General features: G+C 29.5%; 1 pseudogene; it reads right to left on the reverse strand.

Annotated features, from left to right (window-relative positions):
- Positions 1–1930: 1930 nt before the first annotated feature.
- On the reverse strand, positions 1931–3159 carry LOC129889359 (acylsugar acyltransferase 3-like; annotated as a pseudogene).
- Between the last annotated feature and the right edge of the window lie 9449 nt (positions 3160–12608).

The raw sequence follows: 12608 nt of genomic DNA on the forward strand, positions 1-12608 counted from the left end.
TTATGCCCAAACTAATGGCTCTTATATGCATACATTGTGATAGTCAAGCTGCAATAGGAAGAGTTGGGAGCGTTATGTATAAAAATAAGTCTCGTCACATACGACGAAGACATAATACTGTTAGGCAACTACTCTCTAGTGGAATTATCACAATTGACTATGTAAATTCAAAGGATAATGTATCAGATTCACGTACAAAAGGCCTAACTAGAGAGAAAGTTGAGAGATCATCAAAGGGAATGAGATTATGACCGAGGAAAAATCATCGTGGCGGTAACTCTACCTAGAAGACTGGAGATCCCAAGATTTAGGTTCAAGGAGATCAAACAAAGTCATTGATGATGGTTCAACATTTTCAAAGTAATTTTTATAATCCATTCTCATGATGCGACAATGTTCAGTAACAAGGATAAGGCATTAGGACCTTTTAATAATATCTAAGTTTGATAAAAGGCATATCAAATGGTGTTTTTACGGGATAACACATTTAGATATCACCTATGTAAGTGTGAAGTTTAAGCCGCTTCAAGGAGAATCTGGTAAGGACAATTCTCTACGCATTTAAGAACTAGGAAGTATTCATGGCTGAAATGAACAAAACAATGAGAACCAGAAATAGTTAAAGGGTTAATTATGTGACTTATGTTGTCTAGGTATACACCAAAGCTCGACGGTTCAAAGATATCAAATCTACCAATTGACTGAGTATATCCGATATATGTTCACTATGGAAAGTTCAAAGAAAAACCCACTTATCTGAATGCAATTAATTCTTACTTACGAATCACACATTTTTTCATGCATATATTTTAAACAATGGTCATTCCTCATTCATGTAGGGGATTGTTGGGTTTAAGTAAAGTGTGAATGGAAAAGAAGAATTGGAAAACAAGAAAATGTGGGGAACACCAAATGAAGGGAAAATGAAAAGGCATATCCCCCTTATTGGTAGAAGAAAGGAAATGTTTTGTTCGTATATAAGAAAACACTTCCTTTAACTCATAAAGGGTTAAGTAGAGGGTGCCCCTCGCGTTGTCTTTGTCGTCGCTCGGCTCAGCTCGGCTCAGCTTCGGCTTTGGATTTGGCAAATGATGTGATTGATTGATAATTTTTTAGACAAAATTTATTTATCAATCTCATTAATTAATTTCCTTTTTATTAATATTAATTCAATATTAATTCGGAATTATTGATTAAATAATTAATTAATTAAATTCATGAATTAATTGAATTAATTTAATTTACGGAATTAAATAATTACCGAATTAACTAATAAACGGAATTTTAAATTTTGCGGATTCGAAAGGGACCTATTCCTTCCGAATAGATGCTTTCCTTCGCAAATTCGGAAAAGACATGTTCCTTCCGAACAGACACTTTTCTTTTGAAAAGAAACTTCGCACCCTTGTTGGTTATAAATAGAGAGGCCTTCTCTCAGTTTTTTGCATCGAGTTCTCTCCCTCTTCTGCATATATTTTCTTACAAATAAAGTTGTGTCTTTGTGTGATTACGTTGCTTCTTTCTGAGTTCGCTGAAATTAAAGAAGTTTGAGGTACCGCTACTTTTTTAATGTTCTATCCTTTTTATTTTGGGAGGAAATAAAAATCTATAACCTCGAGTACAGTGAGGGGATTAAATTCCTTAAGGACACACAGTAAATTTTGTAGACTCGGATACTATTTTTTTTCCTTATATCTTTACTGTTTCTAGTTTAGTGATTTTAATACAAGATGGATAACACTACTTTTGTTTAATTCTATGTGAAAGGTTTCGGAGTGAGAGGGTTGAGACATATAATTGTTTTATCTGAATATGACATAGATTCTTCAAGTTTTTCTTTTTGAAATAAAATTCACATACTTGAAGCTACATGCAAGTCATAACAATAATTTTTTTTAAAAAAAAGAACAATTACACACACAATTTCCATATATCTTAGAACTCGAAGGATTAATTTGTAACAACCGGAGAAGTAAATTCCAGGAGCTCTTGGTTACGTTGAAATCCTAACATATCATCTTCTGTCAAGGTGATTATTGCATTTATCCCCTCTCCATTTGGCTCATCCAAGAAAATTACATTGTTTTTCATCGGATGTGTCGGTAACGTTACTCTTATGAGCTTCCCCCATCCGAAATCACTGTTACATAATCCTAAATTGCACAAGCTACTGCAAAACATTCTCTCATACGATGTGTTTGCAGCAGCTTTCATTGATTCCAGCGCGTGTTCAGCTATTTGATCCTTCATCTTTTCTCGAAGATGTTGTTTAGCCTCACGTAGTTTAGCAACGAAACGGTGAACTTGTACCTCATCTTCAGTCTCAGCTGCATAGCTAAAGAAACCACACATATTTCCAATGGTATTCATTAGTGGTGACTGGTGTGCGTAAATTCATGACATGAGACAATAGAGTTGGTTTAAAATTCTCCTTCTTCGATAAACATGTATGAAGTAGTGCTGTGGCAACTTCAACGCGAGTTGGATTCTGCACTTGTGAAACAGAGTCCTTGAGTCTGTCCAAACTAGAGGACGAGAAATTGTACATTTTTGGACACGCATCGTTGAGGTTCACGCACAAAATCGGGTACATAGGGAGGATCATCAATTGATATTGGGAAGAAAGAAGCCGCGTCAAATTGAGTAGATGGTTTGAAATTCAAATCTCGAGCTGTAGATGCCCAATCATTTAGGAATTTACAGAGACTATATCCTTCAACAATTTTGTGCTGATTGCTAATCCACCAAAATCAAAATGGCTTAATTGAGCCACAAGTAAAAGGAACTACTCCAAGGCAAATTTTTGGGGAAAACTACATCAATAGCATCATTATAGGGATGCTTAAGAACTTCATTCATTGGACAATTAATTCGTACATTCAAATAATCAAGACCAGTGTCATTACAATCAACATATAACAACTTATTTTCCTCGATAAACCTTCCAGCAAAAGGATAATAAGATGTTTATACTGTTGAAAGGGAGTTTTCAAGAATCTGGCTTATGTTGTTGTTGTTGTGATTTGCAGGCTTAGAATAGAAAGCTGCAATTGGAGTAATAATGTGATCAAATAAAGAGAGATTGTGACGTCTAAGTGAACAAGGGGTTGAGGAGGAGGGCTTAATCATCTTTCGAGAAAGAATCGTTGATTCCACCATTTTAGCTCTCTGTTTTATGATTTTGATAGCAGAGATAGCCTTATATACTTGTCTGGTTCGAAATAAGTTATAATGAGATTAACTATGTTTGAATTAAATTTTATTGCTTATTTGGTTTGCTGTATTAAAACAAATAAGCATTGGATACTTTCTAAAAATTAGTTATTTATTTACAAAACTAACCTCTACCTTATTTAGCTTTTTATATATATATTTTTTATAGAGCTTTAATTATTCACTCTTAAAAACAAAATCAAAAGAATCTCAATTATTTTTAAGTTTGCAATCCATCAGAATAAAACTGGAGCAATCTATTGAGGCCAGTGAGAAGCCTCTCTTCTTCACTGTCATAAGCAAAAAAATAAACAAAAATAAATGAATCAACATTGGAGAAACACTGCACCAATATAATAGCCTAAACTGGATTGAAATTTGGAAAAATTGATAGTATTTCTTATTGTAAAAATAATATTTTGACCAATCATAACGAGAAACAAAGTTCTAGAAATTATTTTTGATTGTAAAATAGGACGCAAGTAGTTGAATAATTTTATTATTCTAATTATTGATTTATTTGAAATTTATCAAACTTCATTTGATGAGCAACAAAAATTTTCAGCGGGCTTTATAAATATGGTAGAAAGATATGAAAAGTGATAATGAAGTTAATTCAGGAATATTTTTGTTATTTAATTATTTTATTCCGAGATAAGGTATTCTGATATTGTTATTCCATCAAGAAAAAGAGATAACTTATCTCAATACTATTTATTAATCCTGCGATAAGTTATCTCATACTTTGTAACCAAATAAAAAATAAAGAGGTACTAAAAAGTTATCCCATGACTATTTTCTTTTATTCATCACACCAAATGACCCCTAAGTCTTCGGGACAAGAGGAGGTTGCTCGGATAATAAGCATTTTCTTTCGTCAATCATAGATCATGAGTTCGAGTCACTAAAAAACTAAAAATACATAGAATTAATAATTTTCAGGGAATTAATATTTTGAAAGGTCACTGAACTATGAGAAATTTCATTTTTAGCATATGAGTTTATAAAACGGAGGATAAATTAGTAAATTTGAATCCTAATTTAAAAAACACTTTCAATGCTTTGAAATATGCTTAAAACCGCCGTTATGCTTAACTGGAACCAGTTACATGACGACCAAGTTGCTTCAATATGTAAATTATTTAATTTTTTATATAAATAAAAAAAGGGACAAATTTGACAGTCACATAAACTGATTTTAGAGCATAAAATAGTTGGTCTCTATAATTTTTCTTATTTATGGGATTCATAATTACACATGGGATAAAAAGTAACTTAATTTGTCATGCCAAATTTATTTTAATGATAAATGTTACTGAAGGATTTTTTACAGATAAAAATTTTAAGTTGGATAATTTTATTGATATAAAATAAAATTTAATAATTTTACTAGATAATTTTTCATAATCAATCATCTTTTAAGATATTAACTCGTCTCCCTGTGATAGTAGCTTAGATATGTATCTTTAAATTAAACAGATTAGTTGACAATCTTAACTGATGATAGTATAAATAATTGTGAGGGGAAGAGGTTCATTAATTATGATACATGTGCTACAAGGTTTCCAAGTTGACTTCACATATTATTTATGGGTAAAAGTAAATGAGAAGTGATGTATATAAATTTCCTTTTCATATTGATTCAATGTACAATTATACAGTGTATGATAATTATAAGCAAAGATTAGAATTTCATAATAATTAAGGTCTCATTTGTTTGCATTTAATAAACATTTGAATCTTAATAATTTAGATCAGCCTACTACTAAGTGTGTTAGATTTTTAGATTTGAACCTAAATCATTTAAATTCAGCTCATTAAATTCATTTGTTTCTCTTCTAAAAAAGCTTCTTAACGGATATGAAGAAATCTGAATGAATCATATCTATATGAGGGTCTTAACAACAATCAAACGCATTTAATACGCTTTATTATATTCTACACAAAAAATAGTCATGCGCAATTTCGTGTCTCTCTTTATCGACATTGTTTTTTCTCTTTTCTCAATCAAATATCAATTTTTTTTCTTTTGAACTGGTAAGTTTTCATAATCTTTACAAACATTTTGCTTAGTAATTTTTTATATTAATAATTTTTGTGGTGTATTGATATTTGTCAAGAACTCTCTTTTTCATAATTTTTTTGGATGTATTATTTTTTTCAAAAACTCAAGGTTTTTGAGTGAAATAATATTGGTCAAGATTAAAAATAACAACTATGTAAAATATACAACATGTATATACTTGAAGTTAGGCCACTAATTTTATTGAGACACTGATCATCAAACACCGCTTATGAGGTTATACTAGAGATACTGTTGTTGTAGCGGAGAAAAAGTGATACCATAACATACAATTACTAGATTATTTTTTGCATCTACATTCTAAATATATGAAGGATTTTTTCCCCTTCGTTCTTGATCTTTTTATCTTGATTATCTTTGTTACATTACTTTTGATGGTATACGTTCACATGTTATATTTATTGTATTTTAATATTTCTCTATGAAATAATTTAGTGAAAATTCAAAAGTGATTTAAAAGAATGTGGAGGTAGCTAAGATTTTTTAAGAAAATTCTAGTCAAGAAATATTCTTAAACGGTACTCTTGGAAGTAGTTTGAAATCATATTCATGAAATTAAATTTAAATAGTTTTGAAAAAATATTTATCAAGATTAAAAACAATAACTATGTAAAATTTAAAATTATGTATATACTTGAGCTCTTTTATTAAAATTTTATTTTAAACTGCTAATTTTATTTAGACTCTTTGATCATCAAACACCATTTGTGAGATTATATCAGATATATTATTGATGTTGTAATAGTATTTTCATCTCCCAATAGATGTAAATAAGAGAGTCCGAGAAAGAAGTGATATCATAACATACTATTACTAAATTATTTTTGCTTCTATATTCTAAATAATATTGTTTTATTGAAATGAGATTTTCATAATATTTTATCAACATAGTATTTAATTTCATATGCACATTCGGATTATTGAGAATAAATAGTCTTAATCATTCAATGTTCAGATCTAGAAATTACATCTTAATATTCAAATGTGATATCTAAATTTTAATACACATCCTAATACTTAAATATTGATTCAGATTCAGATTCAAACGTATTAATCTTAATAAAAATACATGAGGCCTAACTCTGCCAAGTGGCAAATTTCGAACAACTAATGTTAACTCACTAAAGGATAAAAATAGACTTAGAGCCCGTTTGGATTGGCTTATAAGTTACTTATAAGTTGTTTTTAATTTTTCAAGTGTTTGGCTGATCAACTTAAAGTCATTTTGTGCTTAAAATAAGCCTCAATAAATAATTAGGTTTGTTTAAATGGACTTATTTTAAGCAATTTCTAAGTTGAAAACAGCTTATAAGTCAAGAAAAATAAGTTGGGCTGCACCTGCTTATTTTTTAAAACTTATAAACAATTTTCAACTTATAAGTTACTTAAAATAAGTCCATCCAAACAGACTCTTAGGCAAAATTTAGGGTCAGTCGTACAAATACTCCAAAATAAGGGCAATCCGTGCAAAAAACTTGTCAAAAATATCCGTTGTCTTTAGTGGCCCAGTTCCATTCTCTTTAGAAGCCCAATTCGAATACAAAAATGGGCAAACAACACAAATTTCATTAGTTTAAAAGTAAATTATTACACTAATTTTCAATGTTATGAATCTTATCAGAATTTAGATTTTGGATATATCTATCTCGCACATCAAATATATGTATATCAGATAGGTGTAATTTATTGTAGATACACTATATCCAAGTAGATTTGCATGTATCTGACTCTCTCTTTCTCTCGCCTCTCTCCTATCTAGCTCACCTCTCTCCCTTTCTCTCTCTCCTCTCTCCTTATGTATCTATATTTTGGAATGTATCTGATATCTCAAATACATGTATCTAGTGTGATTTCCTTTCTCGCTCCCCTCTCCCCTTCTCTTGCTCGTCTTTCTCCCTATTTCAGTGTATCCGATAGCAGAAATATATGTATCTAAATATCGTATGTAACTTGAAATATGATATGAAATTAGTGAGATAATATTTAATTATTTCAGACTATATGAAACATTAGTAAATATAGTAGAAATATTTGTATAATTAGGTATTTTTTTCTTATAAACATTTAGCCCGTTTACTTCCATTTGTTTGTGCACGTATCCAAGAGACCCCTTTCTCATCTTCTACACTTTTCTTTTCTTCCTTTTATCATCTTCTTCATTATTTTTGTAAGCTTTCATAAATGTTTTAATTGTTTTTATCTTAGAAAACATGAGTAGATAAGTTATTAGCTAGGTTGTAGAACCAATTAATGTTGTTGGTTATGTGATTGGATATTTATACAAACACTTTATTTTTATGTCATTAATTATGTTCTCTATTTATATCTTCGAGCTTTAAATTCATTAAGTGATTGCAAATATTAAATGTACCTTTATATCTTTTGGCTTTGCTTAAGAGAGAAAGAGTTATGAAAAGATTAAATAGCTAGCGAGGATTTGGTACTCGTAACCTCATCTAATAATAATATTTGCAAGAAGAAGCAGACATGTTAAGATCAAAACCTCATCAATCTTTCATCAAATATCTAAGAACACAATGTGCTGCATCAAGATATTGAAGGAAGTATATAAGTGAGCAAAAAAGATGAATGGAAGAATATGTTTAGATCAAACAGATGAGCAAGAGTGTATTTTTAGATCAAAACGTAAATGAAGAATATTTTAAAACTTTTTTTTATAGCTCAGAGATATTTTTGATCTTTTTTTTGTTCATTATTGAATTTTTCACTCGTACATATAGTATTTTTTGAGTATTTTTATTTTCATTACAATTCAATTCATTTTAACTCTGTCGATTTACCACCACTAGTATTAGTTGCTACCGTGCACTATATATCATGGTTCATGTTATCAGCGTGGACCAAAAACATATAATTTCCGTAATGTACATGTTATATTTGTTAAACATATAAATTAATCATGCTTTTCTCCCTTTCAAATTATTTACGGATTTAAGATATATTTGAGTGTGTTTGGATAAGCTTATGTTGGATCATGTGCATTTTAATATTAAACTGATAATATGAAAGTGCATTATTTTTTATGTTAGCAGACATACATTAACAAAAAAGTGATCATTATTTTTTGGTGCAATTCATATAACCATTAATGGCATGATGTATCACTAATTATCCACCAACTCATGTTCTACAATATTATCAAATAAATTGATCAGTACCTCAACTCATAACTTTTCAACTTATAAATAATATTGTTAACTTTGCTAAAAAAAATTAATGTATATATATACCTCTGCTATACATTTTCCCAATTTGTCATTTTTCAGCTAACAATTAGGGGGCGTGGCGGATCTAGAATTTCCGTTAAGGGGGTTCGGAAAAAAATGTAGTACTTAATATTTGAACTTGGAACCTCAAGATTAGTTTTGAATCTCTTAACCACTAAGTCAACCTCTAATTTTATATTCAAGAAGTTCAAAATTAATGTGTAGACATAAAAATTCTTAAAAATACCTTATATATACAATGTAATTTTTTATCGAGGGGGTTCGGGTGAACCCCCTCGATTACCTCTAGGTCCGCCCCTTTAGGATTTAGTATTACTTTAGGTTCACAACATCAAAATCTAAAGAACTAAGAATGACAACGACTACGGTTTACAAAGATAACAACAAGGGTTAGGCGACGGCTAGGATTGTGAATTATGAGTATTCACAACAAGAACGTCTGATTTGCTTGTTTCGTTGTATGCTTGTATCGCGTCAAAATGTTGGAGAAGTCGTATATTTATTTTGAAAGCATTTTCTTATTGGTTAAATCAAAAAAATCAAACCATTAAAGACCAAAATATGATAAACCGAAAATCGATAACAAATATCTTGTTGGTTTAGTTATTGATTCAGCATATTTAAAAATTGAAAATCGATAAACCAAATCGATAATACTTAAAACCAAACCAAATCGACCGATGCACACCCAAGTAACAATAGTTTTAAATTAATTACGTATATAGATTAAAGTCATTTTAGTTATTTTAACATATCATCACTATTTCCCTAAATCACTTATTTTTCAAATTAAATTGACTAATGAGGACTAATATCAAAGAACATTCAATTTAATTTTTTTCAGCCAATGTAGGATACAAAAAACCTTAATCCGATCCGATTCATTAGATATGGATTGGATAATCGATTTCGCATAGTTAGAGATCCTGGGGTACATAATAATGTTGGGGGATTTTTGATTGACGGGAGACTATATAACTCTCAATATACCATAAAAAAGCTCTATCCGTTAAAGTACCTAAAAAATTTGTACTTCAATATTGATGAAATTCTTTTAAAAATAAATCAAATATGAAGGTCATCCATATTATTTATCTAACTAAAAGAATGGATACTCATATATATGGATTGCCGATCCATGTTATTGATACCTATTTGTCAATTGTTTGCTTGTTTTTTTATGAGTTTTTGCTTTCTGAAAGTCTATAATTTTAATTTCAATTTTTAATTTGTGCTCTCATCTGACTATTTATGAAGCTATAGATACTATGAATATTCATATAAATTACTCGTTGGTTACTTCATTTTTTTTCCATGTTAAATATGAAAGGATCGAATATTTTCTTCATTTTTTAGACCCAATCATATTCAATTCGATCCGCTCGTTTGGCAAAATTGAGTAAATCACTATTGTCTGTCCGCTTCCATACTCAATTTGTTCTACTACTACTACTTCATTCGTGTATCCCTAAAACTCTCCTCGTTTCATTTTATGTGATATTATTTGACTTGACATAGTGTTTAACTAAAAAAGAAAGACTTTTGAAACTTGTGATTTAAAACAATCCTTTGATATTTGTGTTGTTATAAATAATTTCATTAAGAGTAAAAAGAGAATTTTAAAGTTAAACTGTTTCTAATTACAGTAAAATGATATTCTTTTTGGGATGAACTAAAAATGAAAGAGTGATATTTATGTTGAAGACTCATAATCTGGAAGCCCCTCCCCCCCAAATCTATACAATCCTTTCCACTTTCTGCCAAAAATAGGTTCTAGGAAGAAGGGAGGGGTCGTTGCGCCTAAAGTCTTATGGCCGAAGGTCTCCGGTCATGGATAATTTTCAATTTACGGCTAGAACTATATATTCATTATTGGAACTTGAAAGTCAACAATTTGAGGTAAATAAATATGTTTCTTTAGAATGAAAGCTACAAACATGAAAAATATTTGTTAATCTAAAAAAAATATAAGGCTCAAGGAAATGAAGTTTATTCTTCGTTCGTAGTTAATTAAATCGAGTGATTTATAAAAGAATTTAAGAAATTTATTTAGTCTTTTTTAGTTTAGCAAAAGAAAGTTTCACTTTAAGTTATTTGTTTGGAGTTATCTTGTTCATTTTTTATGTTCACCTTAATTAATTTTAATCCCTAGCCTAGATGCCAAACTATTTGAAACACTATAGTATAAAACTTTGCATGTGGCAAGTAAATTTAACAAACCAAGTCAAGAAAATATATTTCTTGGAATATGAAAATTTGGATCGTTAAATTCCAAGGAAAATTGTGTGTGACCATGTTCGCTTTCGATTCAATATCTTTCTTAACACCCGGAAAATTGGCTTGTTTAATTGATTCGTACGTAATCCGAGAACTTCATACGTGGGATTTTTTTGGCAAAGGAAAGTCAGTTCCTTCCTCCGCCTTCTCTTTCGACGTTCGCCAATCCGAGAGATCAAACTAGCAAGGATAATATCGTAAAGTCGGAGAGGAAGAAGAATGAAGCCCTATGGCGGCTGGAAAGAAAGACGCCCTCACCTTCTCTGGTGGTGGGCCGGGAATGCCCGACAACTCAATTTATCCGGTAAACTACTAGGGGCTCATGTAGACCCTTGTTTTATATTCTTCTCTTTCCTTTGAGTAGTTTTATATTCCTTCCGTCTCAGATTATTTATCGTGATTTTCAAAAAATAGTTATTTCAAATTATTTATTATTTGAAAAAAATAATATAAAATTAATTATCTTTTTCCATTTTAGCATTAATAGTAATTGTTCTTCAAACACTTTAATTATGAAGTCATGTCACATAAATAAAATAAATATTCAATAAAGAGAGATTACATCATAATTAAGAAATAAAGGAGGGTAAGATAATCAAAAATCCATCTTAATTAACATTTTTTAAGAGGCGTGCAAAAAGGAAACACAATAAATAATTTGAGATGGAGAAATTACTACATTAAACTCAATTTGTTTTTTTCAAATTTACTTAGCTGCATGATACTTAGGGGTGTTTATGATTTGGGTAAAAAATCGAACCAAATCAAAAAATCAGAGCAGATCGAGTAAATTAACCGATTTATTTGGGTTTGATTTGATTAGGTTTTACATTTTTTAAAATCGATAATATTTTATTTGATTTTGATTTTGTTCAAAAAAACTCAAAGAAATATATATATATATGAACAATTTAAATATTTTCTATATTTTTTCATTAAAATTTATTTATAATTTATTTGTTAAAGCAAAAAAACTCAGAATGAGCATTTATCTTGTTGGTTTTATGTACATGGGTGCCTATGACAATTTTTGGTGGGACTAGAATGTTCTTTCTTGTATAGGCCAAAAGTGATAAATTTTAGTGCTTTATTCACAATAAATTCAGTGATTTGAAATTTTGTAACGTTAGTCATTCTAACTATTTTTTCTTTGAATGAATTTTGTCTTTCTTTTCCTTTTCGAATGAATCGTTTGTTTTATTTTCGTGTATGATTGATAACTGAATAATCAAATAAAATCGATCCGAAATAGATAGCAACTAAAGCTATAAATTTTTGGTGGAACTAGAAATGTCAATGCTCTTTCTTGTATAGGCCAAAAGTGATAAATTTTAGAGCTTTATTCACAATAAATTCAGTGAGTTGAAATTTTGTAATGTTAGTCATTCTAACTATTTTTCTTTTTGAATGAATTTTGTCTTTCTTTTCTTTTTTGAATGAATCATTTATTTTATTTTCGTGTATGATTAATAACCAGATAATCAAATAAAACCGATCCGAAACAGATAACAACTAAATCGATAAATGAATATTTTATTTGATTTGGTTTGCTTTTAATAATTTAAAAACCGACTAGAGTAATTTAATTTTAATTTTGATCAATAATCGATCCAAACCGACCCGTCAACACCCTATGATACTTATTTCCTCATGACTCGTTTCAAATGAACTATGTAAATTCAATTATATACATTGATGTGTCAACTATTATTTGCATTAAAGTACGTGATGTTCGTTCTTTCTCTTCTTTTTTTAAAATTTAATTATTATTCTATTTTGACATCATG

This window comes from Solanum dulcamara, chromosome 1, assembly GCF_947179165.1.
Source record: "Solanum dulcamara chromosome 1, daSolDulc1.2, whole genome shotgun sequence".
In the NCBI taxonomy this organism is placed as follows: Eukaryota; Viridiplantae; Streptophyta; class Magnoliopsida; order Solanales; family Solanaceae; genus Solanum; species Solanum dulcamara.